Source organism: Gorilla gorilla, chromosome 5 (genome assembly GCF_029281585.2).
Source record: "Gorilla gorilla gorilla isolate KB3781 chromosome 5, NHGRI_mGorGor1-v2.1_pri, whole genome shotgun sequence".
Classification (NCBI taxonomy): Eukaryota; Metazoa; Chordata; class Mammalia; order Primates; family Hominidae; genus Gorilla; species Gorilla gorilla.
Genome location: NC_073229.2, coordinates 112550411 through 112558304, shown reverse-complemented (window position 1 = coordinate 112558304; position 7894 = coordinate 112550411). Strand labels below are relative to the sequence as shown.

Here is a 7894-nt window from a genome sequence, read left to right as displayed (position 1 = left end):
TGTGCTTTCTTCCGAGTTTTAGTAGATATAAAGCCCAAAGAGTTGCCAGATCTCTCTACTGCTCAATTCTAAGCCATTCTTTCTGGTAAATGGCTCTGCACTTGTGAGATAGGAAGTTGGCAGGACTTGTTTCTCAAGACACAAGTCCCAAAGACACTGCTGATAAAACAGAATGTAGTAAAGAAGCCAGCTGAAACCAGCCAGAATTAAGATGGCAATGAAAGTGACCTCTGCTTGCCCTCACTGCTCATTATACACTAATTATAATGCATTAACATGCTAAAAGGAACTTTCTCACCAGTGCCATGACAGTTTATAAATGCCATGGCAATGTCCAGAAGTTACCTTATATAGTCTAACAGGGGGAGAAACCCTCAGTTCTGGCAACTCTCTACCCCTTTTCTGGAAAATTCATGAATAATCTACTCAATATTTAGCATGTAATAAAGAAATAAACATAAATACTGATAGCCAATGGCTACTCTCTATACACTGCCACTTCAATAAACCTGCTTTCTTCCACTCCTGGCTCACTCTTGAATTCTTTCCTGAGCAAAGCCAAGGACCCTCCCAGGGTGAGCCCCAATTTCAGAGCTCTCCTATCCTGTGTCACTTGGAGAGCCCCCTCCCTGGGAAAAAAAAGGAGCAGAGGAAATGACCTGGTTCTTCCTCGCTTCCTTTTTACACCCTGCAGCAAGTGTATCTGGCTCCAGTCTCTTCACCACACTGTAGAACATACGGTAGCAAATACAGTAGAGAGAAGACATTTTCTAGTTCATTTTTCTACCTCCCATTGTCTCTGCTTTAGTAGTAATGGTGTAGGAAGGAAAGTATAAACTAGTCAGGTACACATGTGACTCAACTTGAAAATTAAGTGAAGATGCCATGAAATGTTGACCAGATGTTTTAAAATTTATGTTCTTCTCTGTCTTGCACAGGCTCTGGGCCTGAAAACTGTCCTTTAGCCTAGTAGACATGGCACTGATGGACAATGACTCTTCCTTTGTTTTTAGATCCCTGTTACTTTTCCTTTCTTCTCTTCCCCCTGCCTCCCCAACAGCCTCTCTTATTCCAATAGAAATGAGAGAAAAAATTAGCCCCCTGTAGCTTCTGCTTTAAAAGATAAAGACAGCTTAATTTCCTTGAGATTCTTACTCCAAGAGCAAGTGTATAAAATCTCATGCAGTCAATGCGTTTTATTTAATGCATTTAATTCATCAAATTGCTATGTTTACATACAAGTTAATTCATGATACTGTGCAAATTAAAGAGCTTGTCAAAAAAAAATGAAGGCTTTCAAATTAGTCTGAGAGGTACCTATTACTCATTGAATCAAGGAGCCAATCATTGCATACTTCAGTAATGTCTTTTATATATTCAACATTGTCAGAGGTTTTTACAAACCCCACGTTACATGTCACTCTCAACACATGGGTACCTTACTACTCACACATGGAAACCTGCTCATTTTCAGATAAATGTGATTTTTATGTTACTAGAATTTCACTTTCAAAGCATACTGCCATATTGGTTGGCTTTGAATGATATTAAATATTTCCCAAACTTAGAAATGGCACAAGTGGTCCATATCATGGATGCGCATCTGCAAACAGACACAAAGTTAGATGTGTGTTGTGACACCATGCTCATGCACATTGATATGTATGTACATTTTTGCACAGGTGGTATGTGGGCTGAAGGTGGCTACAGGAGACAGAGCTTCTGAGCATTCATCTAAGAAGATTGGGGTTCTGAGAAGAGCAGGACAGGCAGGCAGGATGACATAGTGTGAAAGCATTCAGCTTTTTCAGAGTTGGATTCATTGTGTGGCTTTTTCATTGTACTTACAGATGAGCAGTTTCCTCTATATTTGTATGAAGGATACAGGAGTAGAAGGCTACCCATATGCTAGCACACAGATCCACACACTAGTCATAGTGATTCACACGGCGTATGGAAGATGATACTACCCCTCCGGGGGACACTGAGAACCACAGGGGGGCATTTCCAGTTGTTGCATTAATTGAAGGATGGAAGGTGCTCCAGCGTTTAGTGCCAGCATCTGGAGATGTTAAAATTCAACAATGTCCTAAACAGTTCTGAAAAACAAGAAGTGTCATACCAAAAACATAAGTTGCACTTTCTTTGAGAAACAGCAATTTTTTTGTTCATATCCATTGATTGCTCTCACCTTGGGATCTTGGGATCTCAAATAGTTGTTATGAGTTGTAGGAATCTGTAACCTACAGTTGTTATTTTCAATTTCAAGCTTGTCCAGGTTTCTTTACTGACTTCCAGAATCATTATCAAACTGCTTATTCTAATCTCTACCTGGATGTCCCTGAGGACATAATTCAACATATCCCAAGTCAAACTCATTCTCTTCTCCCTCGTACCTTCTCTTTATCAACTATCCTCTATGGTGGTAAATTTCACTGCCATGGCAGTCAAGTGAAAAACCTGGGGATAATCCTAGGTATCTTCCTCTCCTCACCCTCAGATGTAATCAGTCACCGAATCTTAGTTTTCTGCCCCTTTAGTTTCTTCCATTTTTGTCACTCTTTTCTTCAATCCTGCTGCTACTGCCTTAGTTTGGCCTCTTCTTATCTCTCATCTGAACTGTTTTGTTAGAACTGGTCTCCCTTCCTCACTGCATTAGTTAGGAAACTTTGGGTTGCAAGTGACAGAAAACTCAACTAAATAAGCTTATACAATTGAGAAGTCTGAAGGCCCAGGGACAGCTCAGTCCAGAGTATAGAAATACATAATGAGAGCTCTGTCTCACTCCATCCTTATACCCTAAGACTTTCCTCTGTGTGACTCCATCTAGGCAGGCTCTCCCAATGTGCATCATGGTGGCAGCTCAGTTCCAGGCTTACAGCCTGTTCTTGCCATCTCAGCTGAAAGAGACAGCCTCCTCTTTAACTGCTTTAGCAAAGTCCCAGGATGGGCTGTCCTTTGCTCTTACCCAAATGAGCCAGAAAAAGAGTTAAGAGTTAAGTTATCCTACACAACTCCCATCAGTTGTGCATGGGGAGCAGTTAGTTTCTCAAGAAAAATACAGGTTTTGTTAATAGAAGAGAAAATGTGTACTTGGGCGTATATATTTATTAAACCTCTCTCTAATCCAACCTCTATCCATGGACCACCCCCAGAGTGATCTTTTCAAGCATACGGAGTCATGTCTTTGTCTTGATAAAATCTTTCCATAACTTCCCATTGCCTACATGATAGTCTAGACAAGCATGAGCAGCACTCCAAAGATCTGACCTCTGCATACTTCTTATGCCCTTCTCTCATCTGCTCTCTACTACATCTTAGCTCCAAACATTGAGATTCATCAAACACCTCACACTGTGCTGTGCCTTGAATTTGCTCAGAAGGCTACACCCTGTTTTTCCACTGAGAAAAATAACTAAATATCTATTCATTACCTCCTCTCTCCTATTCGTTTTCCCATACTCTCTCATCTTTGCATCTCTACTAAACCTGAGACTCATACCGGAGCGCCTGTGACCCAGTCCTATCCTGACTGGTCTGTCTTTCCTTTCCAGACTGTCACTCCTTAAGGCCAGGGGTAGACATCTGTCTTTGCATCCCAATACCTAGCAAGGTGCATGGTCCATATTTGACACCAATGACTGTCTAGTGAAAGACCAAATCAGTAAAATATAATAAAAACATGTTCATCATTGATAAAGCCAAAAATGATAGGAATACAATTTTTGACACTCAAAAAATTAAGACACATGGGGAAAATAAATCAAAAGAGGTTCTTAGTGCTGGAGAGGAAGTGACTATTTTGTGTGGAACCTCCAATTACGGTATTATGTAGTGGACCACTTTGTTAATTCGTTAAATGATCATTAGTTCAAGGGGAATATTTGGTAACATAATTTGGTGATAACTGTACTTGAGATTTATGTTTATATAATCATGATGGCTTGAGAAAGTTTCCTAAAATTACTTGCATTTACTTCGTTAGTATTCCCAACAACTTTAGGCAGAGAGCAGATTGCAGTGTATGTAAGGGCAGCGAAGCTATGAGCATTGATTGCTTTGTCTTCTAAATCTAAAATCTTCCCAGAGTGTGCTGTTTAGATGGAAACAACTACCAAGCACTCAGGCTAATGGCCAAGGTCATATTTTCAGGGAGGCAGTAGTACAGCTGTGTCCAGTGCCCTAGGCAGGACTTGAAAGAGCCCTGGTGTGCCTCCCCATCACCAGGGTTGGGGGAGCCCCTCCTCCACACCACAGGTCTGCTTTGAACAACGTTCCAAAGAAAGCTCCCCCTTGAAGAGTGAATGCTAAATAATACCTTCTTTTCCCCTCTAGAGGCTCAACTCAAATACCATTTTTATTAGGACTTTGCTAAGAATTTAAGGAGAGCTAAATTTGTTTTTTATCGGAACAATGAAAGCTCTAGATAATGGGGATCATGGCTGTATTTCTGAATAATTGTGTCCTGAATTGACTGTCTCTAGAGTTCAAATTCTTCTGGAAAGTGCCAGCCCTTGATTTCCCTGCACTGAGCCATCATCTGTGCTAAGAATGGAACTCAGGTTTCTTAATTCCTCAGCCAGAACTCCATCTATTAGAACACTGTGCCTCTCAATTATGTCTTAAATTAGGCATATAAATGAATTCACTCACACTCTTTCTGCCTACCAAGTTTCTGCAAAGGAACTTATCAGTGCTTCATAATATACAGTTGGGAGAATTTCCTCAGCTCTCCAGTTAAACTCCTACAGACTCCAGGAGTGGGAGAAACTGAGATTGAAAAGCTCAAGTCTCCTTGAATCTTCTAAGAGCTGCACAGTCACTGCCCCGCCCTCACCCCCATCATCAGTCAGACATGAAACAAAGGAAATCCTCCCAGTCCTAGGCTAAACCCCATCAGAGAAGTTAAATGCTTAATCTGTTAGCCCAGCAAGTTATAAAGATATTTTACAAGTGTGGAAAGGAATATGCCTGCATGCAACTGCACATTTTTCTTTGCCATGGGTGGAAATCTAAATGGGGGCTCTGCCTTATCCCCAGGCCTGTCTCTCAATTGCACCTGTCCAATGGGAAGAGTGAAGAAAGGTCTTTAATGAATTAAAGCAAATTGCTTGGCACTGCTCTGACCTGAGAGCTGAAGGGAGTTCGGTGGCAGAGTGCCTTTTATTTTTGATGAGCTCTTGCCTATCTTTTAAATGTTCTTTTTCTTTTTGGTCACTTGAAGCTCTAGTGCCTGTAGGGGGGAGGGGGAGCCACAAAACAAACTCAAAGGAGAATATAAATAAATATCATTTGGAATCTTGCATAATATCAGCCAATGGCAACAGCAGGTTTTTGACAGGCCTGTGAACTTCCCCAAAACAACATCCTGCCAGCCTGGCTGTGATTCAGGCATGAGTCAATGCTGGGAGATGGGCTGCTGCCAGCCCGCTTCCCCAGCTGAAAACTCTCCCCCAGGCCCGTCAGTCTATTAACATTTAGAATCTGGGCTGGACTGACTTGTTATTAACAGTGCTGGTACCCCTCAAGGTAATCACACAGGGAAATCTTTTCTTCCAGCATTGGGAATGTAACTACAAGGAAGAAAGAAAGAAAGATGCCTCTTCATCACAATATGATCTTTGATACAAAGGGGGTCAGTACACAGTTTTTACAGCTGACACAATTATTCTAGACTGGAGAAAAGCTCTTTCCACACCCCCTGGAGTCTTGTTATAATGAGGCCCAGGCGTGCTATCACCTTTTTGTAATCCCAACAAGGAATGGCGCCTGCTGAACTGGGAGGAGATGTCACCAGGGTCGTTAGAGTCCCAAATGCTGTGGAAATAATTTTCTACTGTTATTAGGAGACTACCTATCACAGGCACTTTTCTCAAAGACTGCTTTTCACTTTGAAATTATGGATGTGCTTCAAAGAGCAATTCTCACTCTGTGCACACGAAGCAGCAATCACAAACTCCCCAGAACCCCCGCAAAACCTGCCACCTTGCTGAATGAGAGATGTGGCCTTCCTGCTAAATGCCCATGGAGTCTTCGGAGCTAAGAAACCACAACACAGTCGTAATTTTGCAGACATGGACTGAGAGTGGGGCTATCAGACGTGAAACTTTCTCCAACTAATTATGCAGGCTGGAGTGAGACATAATGGGGAGAAAGCAATTTTTGTGGTCAGTTTTTTTCCCCGTCATTTCTTTGTGCTTGAACTAGGGATCAATTTCTAAAACCAGGATCAGGGAGTCTTCTCCCTTCTTAAGGATGAGTTATTTACTCTCCTTTCCTTTAACCTTTTAACCAGCTACTAAAGAGTTTATGTACCACTCACAGTGCTTTTGTTAAATTATATTTCTCCACTGTGGAAAATGCAAAATAACTTTTGATATTCTTAAATCCACCGAGAATCCAGAGCAGGGAGTTTAGGATGTACGAATCCTGTCTTTGCCTTTGGTTCTTTAGCGATGGTTTTATAACTGCTTTTTCATCCATCCACAGTAGAAGGAACAAAACAAAACGCACTAGCTGGCAAAATTCCTTAAATGGATCATTTAAGCACACCTTAGAAAACTGCAGGTGTGGAAATGGAAAGTTCAGCCCAGGAGGATATTTTGGAGCTATGGTTCTTGCCCATTCCTTTTTTTTTTTTTTAAAACAAAACAAAACAAAACAAAACACACAAAAAAACAGCTTCTCTTGGCACCTTGAACGTCACTTGTCTTGTGGGAACACTTGTCCCTTGTAAAGAAATGACTCAGGTGTTAAAAAAAAAGTTCTTAAAAAAGTGGCAATCTTGCACTCACAGAAGATGGGGCTGTAACTACAAGATTATGCTGGGAGAGATATGACGGCTGTCAGTGGGCTCTCACTTCCGAAGCAACTTCCCTGCAAGATATGCCCACATCTCCTGCGCCAGCCAGCGTGTGGGTGTGAATGGGCTTTCTCACAAACGCTGGCCCTAGTTTTTTGTTTTTGAAAATTTAGCCTTTGCTGTTTACTCTAGTTTCAGACATGATATTTTTCAAAACCAAACTTGGGATCTACAAGATCTTTTCTCTCCCTTTCAAAACCCTAACATAACTTTGGCCATGGAAATCAACCTTGTTCATCAGTAGTTCACAAGCCGTCAGATGACCAAGAGCACACTGACAATAGTGACACCCAGCCAGTGAATTCCAGCCCAGATAAATGCAGCATCATTACTATCGCTGCATTTATCTACTACCTGACTCTCCATCGGTTTTCTGGCCTCAGTCTTTGCAGCTGCCTCCTCTTCTCTCCCTCTTGATGGCCGCAGATCTCTGCTTATCACCCGTTTCCATGCTGGCTTTGTCTGCTTCTTTGTAAGCTCTTCTCTGAGCAGTTTCCGCAGCATGCGTGGCATTGTCAGGGTCTACTGGACAAGCGGCCTTGCCTGCTTCAGTCATTCTGGGCCTTCTTTGTCTGTTTCCTTTTTGATGGCCTAATTTCAGACACATTCTGACAAAGGACTGTTTCAAAATAAACAGGCGATATGGGTGTGCTATTGTTCCATGCACTGCCAGATTATTATTTTTTAAATGTATTCAGTGCATGGATTTATCATGTAAACTCCTATTGAAAACCATTGCCCCCAGCAAGGATTTGAGCATTTGGGTAATTTCCTGAAATTCTCAAGTGTGTGTATTTGTAGTGTCTTTCTTCCCCCACTTTAAATGGATGCAGCCATGTTGGAGCAATTCATAAACAATATTGATTGCATGAAAGCACAAAACTGCCAATTTTTATGCTTGCTCCTCATCTCCTGCAGCAGACCCTAATCTCTAAGAAGTGCTCCCTTTTGCTAAGGGTTCAAAAGGAGCACAGCATTTGTATTCACATATAACAGGATTTAAGCTTCAATAATATTCTGTCAATTTTCTTG

At 41.6% G+C, this 7894-nt stretch overlaps 1 long non-coding RNA gene across 1 annotated transcript; it reads right to left on the bottom strand.

Annotated features, from left to right (window-relative positions):
- Nucleotides 1-1347: 1347 nt before the first annotated feature.
- Nucleotides 1348-7414, bottom strand: LOC134758678 (uncharacterized). The gene is made up of 2 exons (XR_010134117.1): nt 7217-7414; nt 1348-2099 (listed from the first exon to the last, which is right to left on the bottom strand). It is a non-coding gene; the product is annotated as an uncharacterized lncRNA (long non-coding RNA).
- Between the last annotated feature and the right edge of the window lie 480 nt (nt 7415-7894).